This window comes from Vulpes lagopus, chromosome 3 (assembly GCF_018345385.1).
Source record: "Vulpes lagopus strain Blue_001 chromosome 3, ASM1834538v1, whole genome shotgun sequence".
In the NCBI taxonomy this organism is placed as follows: domain Eukaryota; kingdom Metazoa; phylum Chordata; class Mammalia; order Carnivora; family Canidae; genus Vulpes; species Vulpes lagopus.
In genome coordinates, this window is record NC_054826.1 from 77,374,773 (window position 1) to 77,380,911 (window position 6,139).

Genomic DNA, 6,139 nt, shown 5'->3' on the forward strand with positions numbered 1-6,139 from the left:
AAAAGGCAATGAGAGAAAAACATTTTTCTATTTGGCAAGGCACATGGCAGGTGAAAAGTGGATTTGACAGATGAAGTTTACGTCCAAGAAATTAGCAAGATAGTCAGGGAGGCCACAGGAAAGTTTTGAGGCACCAGACAAACATCTTCTGGAAAAAGTACTGTAAGAAAGACTTAAATGGTCGCCTGATAATGAGAAAAGTTGTTGCTCTCCTGAACTACATCTGTTCATAGCTTAGTAGCAGCAGTGGGAAGAAGTTATCTCTGTGATGTGTTACGGACAGTGTAAAATCATATCTCACAGTATTTCCATAAAGATGATGATTCTTAGAAAACTTAGAGGCACAGCTGGTTCTATTAGCAAGTGAGCATAAGTGACCAGAGCATGGATCTTACAAATACTTAGGAGTTCTCCATATCTGGCTTCACATTCCTACCACAGTGTCAGAGGGGCTACTAACAATGCATCGAATTTACAAAGTGCTTTCACTTTATTAAGCACCTCCACATGGTTTTCTACTTTTGGACCTTACCACTCTGTAAGGCATGGACAGGAACATTTTTAATCTGTGTTTTATAGATGAGGACATTGAAGCTGAAAGACATTGACCCCTGCCCAAGGTCATAGAGCTAGGATTTAAGTTTTATCTTCCAATTCCTCTTTCTATTGTGCTGCTGGGCAGATAGACAGGACATGGTGGCTAGCTAGAAAAGGGTGGCACTAGGAGTGCCTTTTAGACCCCCTCCGCATGATGATATTTATGACATTTAACATTACATATCTAGAGACTTTCTGAGCAAAACACTTCAGGCCAAGAAGGAGAAAATTTAGAAGATGTATGTTTCATATGGAAGCAACATTTATTTTGGCTAAAAGAAGCAGGAGATCAGACACGCATGGGGAATTTCAACAGACACATAGGGTCCAGGATTGTGTGTGTATATGAAACAAATGGCCAAAAAAACAGATCCTAGACTGTGGATTGTTTTAGAGAAAGGATTATATCCAATGGGTCCCACCTAAGGCTCAAAGTCCAATACATAATTTAGTCAAGAGTAATCGGAGGATTGTATTTTACTGTTTCTTCTCAGAGGAATTGATTTTTCTGAAAGTATCCATGTCAGCAAAATAAGGAATTCCTGAGGATGCAACTAAACTCTTGTTTCTTTTTTTTTTTTTTAAGTTATTTATTTATTTATTTATTTATTTATGAGCTACAATGATAGAGTACAAGCAGGGGGAGCTGCAGAGGGAGAGGCAGAAGCAGGCTCCCCACTGAGCAAGGAACCCCAAACTGGGCTTGATCCCAGGAACCAGGATCATGACCTGAGTCAAAGGCAGATGCTTAACCAACTAAGCCACCCAGGTACCCTTACACTGTCATTTCTTTTTTTTTTTTTTTAATATTTTATTTATTTATTCATGAGAGACACAGAAGGAGAGGCAGAGACACAGGCAGAAGGAGAAGCAGGCTCCTCGCAGGGAGCCTGACATGGGACTCGATCCCAGGTCTCCAGGACCACGCCTGGGGCTGAAGGCGGCGCTAAACCGCTGAGCCACCGGGGCTCCCCCTACACTGTCATTTCTTATTCTCCTTGTTTCTCCTGCTTGCTACACACAGTGGAGGAAACTGGACCTCACTGGTAATTAGGGAAAGTGGGTTCAGGCACAGCTCTAGCAGGTCTGTGTCACAACTCCTGTGTGACCTTCAGTCTCTTTGGATTTGGTTCAATTCCATGAAAACTGAGAAAGACTTCTTAAAATAAGTCCCTCCTAGTTCTAACATTTTGTCAGCTTTGGTGGAACAACAGATAGAAAATGGCTCTTTTGGTTCATCTAGTATCTGACCTTTCAAAGTCATCTTGTCAATAACTGTGCCCCCATTTTATCCAGACAGGGGTGCCTGGGCAGATGCAGAGAAAACACCATGTTCTCCACAGTTCTGTTGGGGAAGTGCCTCACTCTTCATTTCTACTTTGTTAGAAGCTGCCCAGTGCTGCTTCTTTCCCATCTCCTCAGCATTTCAGTGACAATAACTGATATAAGTTCATCATTTTTCAGGTAAGAAGTGAAGCCTCTTAGGCTCTTTTTTGGAATCTTACCTTGGACTTCTTGAAGACCATGACTTGGGATTAATAATATGGGCTATACCAGAGATTATTTTTTTTACTACTATTACTATTTTATGTATTGGATTGCTAACAGTTCACTTTTTATATAAATTACAGTAGATACAATTGTATTTTGTGGGTGGAATAAGAAGGAAAGTGGAGTTTAATTAATGCACTAAGAATTCTACATAACTTGAGATGGCACATGGTTGTGTGTAAAACATGAGAAAGAAGGTCATTTTCATGTCTCTTCCAGAGAAAAAACCGTTTTTCAATGAATGATATCATCCATACTTACTTTTAAAGGTTCAGGCCAGGAAGAAAAGAAGAGTGATATGGAGAAGAGGGCATTTTGACACACCAGTGATTCAGGCTGACCCTAAGCAAGATGATTCTAGTTAAAATGGGTTTGAAGCCATTTGGCTGAGCTACTGACAGGTCTCTATTTTTACCATCTCTAGCATATTTTCTACCTAGGAGTGGGGGCATAGCTGAGTTGATAAAATAAGTAGCCTTGTGAATTTTATGTGTGAGTATATACAAAACTACAATAATATGACTGCATCTAGAACACAAATATTTATGAATGCTAATAAAACTGTCTAAGACTCTGGGCTCATATCCTCAAATAAATCCTTATTATATTTATAGTAATCTACAGTTAAACGTATGGTTAGATCAAGCAAGGACATAGGTAAAAATAAATGGCTGTCCATTGTATTCTGCCAAATGTATCTAGGTCCTGAAAATAAATAGCTCTTGATTTTTTCACTGGGTGGTTTAAGAATATCACTATACTATGAGCTAAATGAGAAATTTCCAGTAGCCCCAAAGCATCCCTGATTTCTCACACACATAATTTGCATTATGTAAATGTGCTTAGCTCCACATGAAGGCCGTGAGAAAAGGAATTGTTGACTTTGGAGTTTGCATGCTTTAAAGCAAAAGTCTAGGCACACAAATCTCACTATTATGGGCATTTAAGACAGAACTAGGGGAGGGAGCAGTACATGAATTAGTCACTTGAGTTCACAGATTCAATTTTATCTACGTTTTTCATGAGAACTCCAAGGCTCACAGTGGATCACAAACGTAACTTTCCTTCTAAAATTAAGTGATAGCCAGTCTTCAGCCTGTAATTCTTTAAAATCTAATACGTGTCTTAGTTTTACAGCCAGAAAATCCATAATGACATGTTACTTGTTCCCTCTGCTGCGTAAAAACACTCCAAGAACTAATTCACAGTGTCATTTGCTAAGCGGCTATGTTATTGAAGGGCTGAGATTTTCAGAGAAAAACAATTGCTTAATTGATACAGAGACATGATGAGTAAGGGGCTAACAGTTTAATGAAGGGTGGCACAGGCCTCTTCAGCCACGATGTTGCAAATACTTGCAGTGAAAGTGGCACTCCCCCTGTCTGGCACACAGGTAGCTATGATTAGTGTCAAGGAAAATAAGGCCAATGGTACCAGACATGATAGTGGTTGTTACATCCCTTTGACAAGCTAATTGCTGCCCTATTGGGTGCTGGCTATGAGGGATAGATTAGTAGATCCCAGAAATGCAGTGAATATTCTTTTGATGTAAACTGATCCACGCCAGTTTTGATTTTCAGACCTCCAACTTCCTCTCCTCCCCTATCTCACAGTCAAAATAAGCCTGTTCTCTTTTTTACTGTTGGACCAAACCACCAAGCTAACTAAGCTGATCAAACTGCCCTTGCCAACATCATGGGGAAATCAAGAATTCTGTGAGACTGGTTTACTTCTTTTCATGGCCTAGAGGGCCCACTGAAATCTAGCATCCTCATCTCGTAATGTGCACTGTCTGGTTCTATGCCACAGTTATTCTGGCATCTTTTAGCTCCTGGAATGTTCTTCACCTTCTCTTGTCTATGAATCTTCATATATGCTGTTCTTCCTGGACCACTCCTTGCCTTGATTAAATTTCTTGTTAAACCAAACTTAAATTACTCTCAGATATCCAGTACTTCACTGAGGAAGTTATTCTTGATACCCTTTTCCCTATAGCACTTGTCTTTACTATGTAGTTCTCTGTAGACTTTCACCACAATGACAATTACTTGTTCAATGGCATGTGTGTCCCTCTGGAGAATAAGCTTCCTAAGTGCTGGAACTGTATTTTTTATGCTTATTTCTGTATCCTTGGAACTTATCCCAGGCCCTGTAATACAGTGGATTCAACAAATAGTTGTTGAATAAATTCATAAATGAGAGTAAGAGAAGAAATACATGATTTACTCCAATGGATCTATTGCTTTTCAAAGCATAGCTTGAAAGGATGGCAATTGTGCAAGTGTGGAGCCCTCATCAGGTTTAATGGAAACAGACAATCTTTGCCTAGGAGTTCTAGTCCTTTGCCTAGGAACTTTCTAGATTAAGAACGATTTTTTAAATGATTATTATACTCTACCTACCTTGATAAGCTCCATCACCATGGAGACTACCAATATCACAGTACCTATGTATTTCAGACAATAATGCAAGTCTGCCATCTACTGGTGATATGGGGTAGTACTGTGAATCCTAGGACAAGACATTTTGATTTTCTCTGGAATTTCCTGGATTGTGAAAGCTGGAAGGGCTTAGATTCCAACACACCCAAACATTTCATTTTTCCAAAGGGAAAGCCATTTCCCATGATGTGTATATGATCACCCAGGGCTATATAGGCAGTTAGTGGAAGGGCTAAACTCTAACCTAGGCTTCCTGACAAAATCAGGTGCTTTTTTGTTCTTAATCATAATTCTGGATGGTAACAATTACATCTGGTCAACAATGTATACTTCTTCCAAAAAAAATGGAACAAATGAGACATGTTCCAGGTTATACACCAGGAATCTCTCAGCCCCTTGTATAAAGCTCCTCACATTCCAGAAAGCAAAAAAAATCTCATTTTCTACTTTCTGTCCAAGAATTTCCTGGATCTGAAGATAGTTGTATGGGATTGTGTGGGAAAGACTAGACTCACAAAACTTGGAATTTCACACCAAAAATTTAGGCAAAGGCATGGTGCAGGATGTGTTTTGCATGCCATTGGATTGCCTGCCATCAGCAAGACTCCGAGGGATTAGAAACACACCAGAAGTTTGTGTTCCAAGACACTGTGATCTTTAATGGAAAAACTGACAAACCATAACTGAAAGAACTAGGAACTGCCATTCTAATCATAATAGACAGGATTGGTGTGAAACCTTCCAGAAAGGCCTCCTTTGTGTACCTGGCAAAATTGGCTACAGAAACACTAGGTTTTCCAATATATACACTTTTTTTTTTTAGTAACCCCATGGGACTAGATTTAACCATAGTCATCTTTTTATTAAAGTGTGGTTTTCATGGAAACATGCTTCTTAACATTCCTGGGATCAGTGCAGAGTCATAACCAACCAAACATCCCAGTACCTGCCAGAAGAGTTTTGCCTTTCCCTAACAATTCTCAGAACTGAGCACTTCAGGGGCTGGACTTCTGAAACAAAAGAAAAAAGATGTGGCTGTTTAAAAGTTCTCACTGGATATTTCAGAAAATTTCCCTGGCTCTGAATGTACTTTTTAAAATCTTCTTTACTCAAGATAGTACCACCAGCAATGAACATGTTCAGGCGGTCATTTCGTTCCATTAAGTTGGAAAAGTAACACCTTTACTGCATACTCTTAGAACAAACCTTATAAGGAAAATAGCACAGTGTTCTGAATGGGTTAAGGAATAATTGAGGTACTATTTTGGTCCATTCATGGTTGAGACTAAAAAAAAAAATCTTCCCTTTGGGGAAAGAAAACACCAAGGGAAATTTCAATATTCACTTAATTAGTCCTCCCTTGTAACAGTCTCTCCTCCAGTCTCAAGTATTAATGTGGGGAACAATGCTCATCCTACTCCATCCCTCTACATAACCTCTCAACACAGTGCCCACCAACAAGGGAAATGGCACTGTCCTGATGACACAATTATAGAGCACTGCACTGAGGTACTGGAGACCTTTGCTCCTCAGAGAAGGAAAGGAGAATG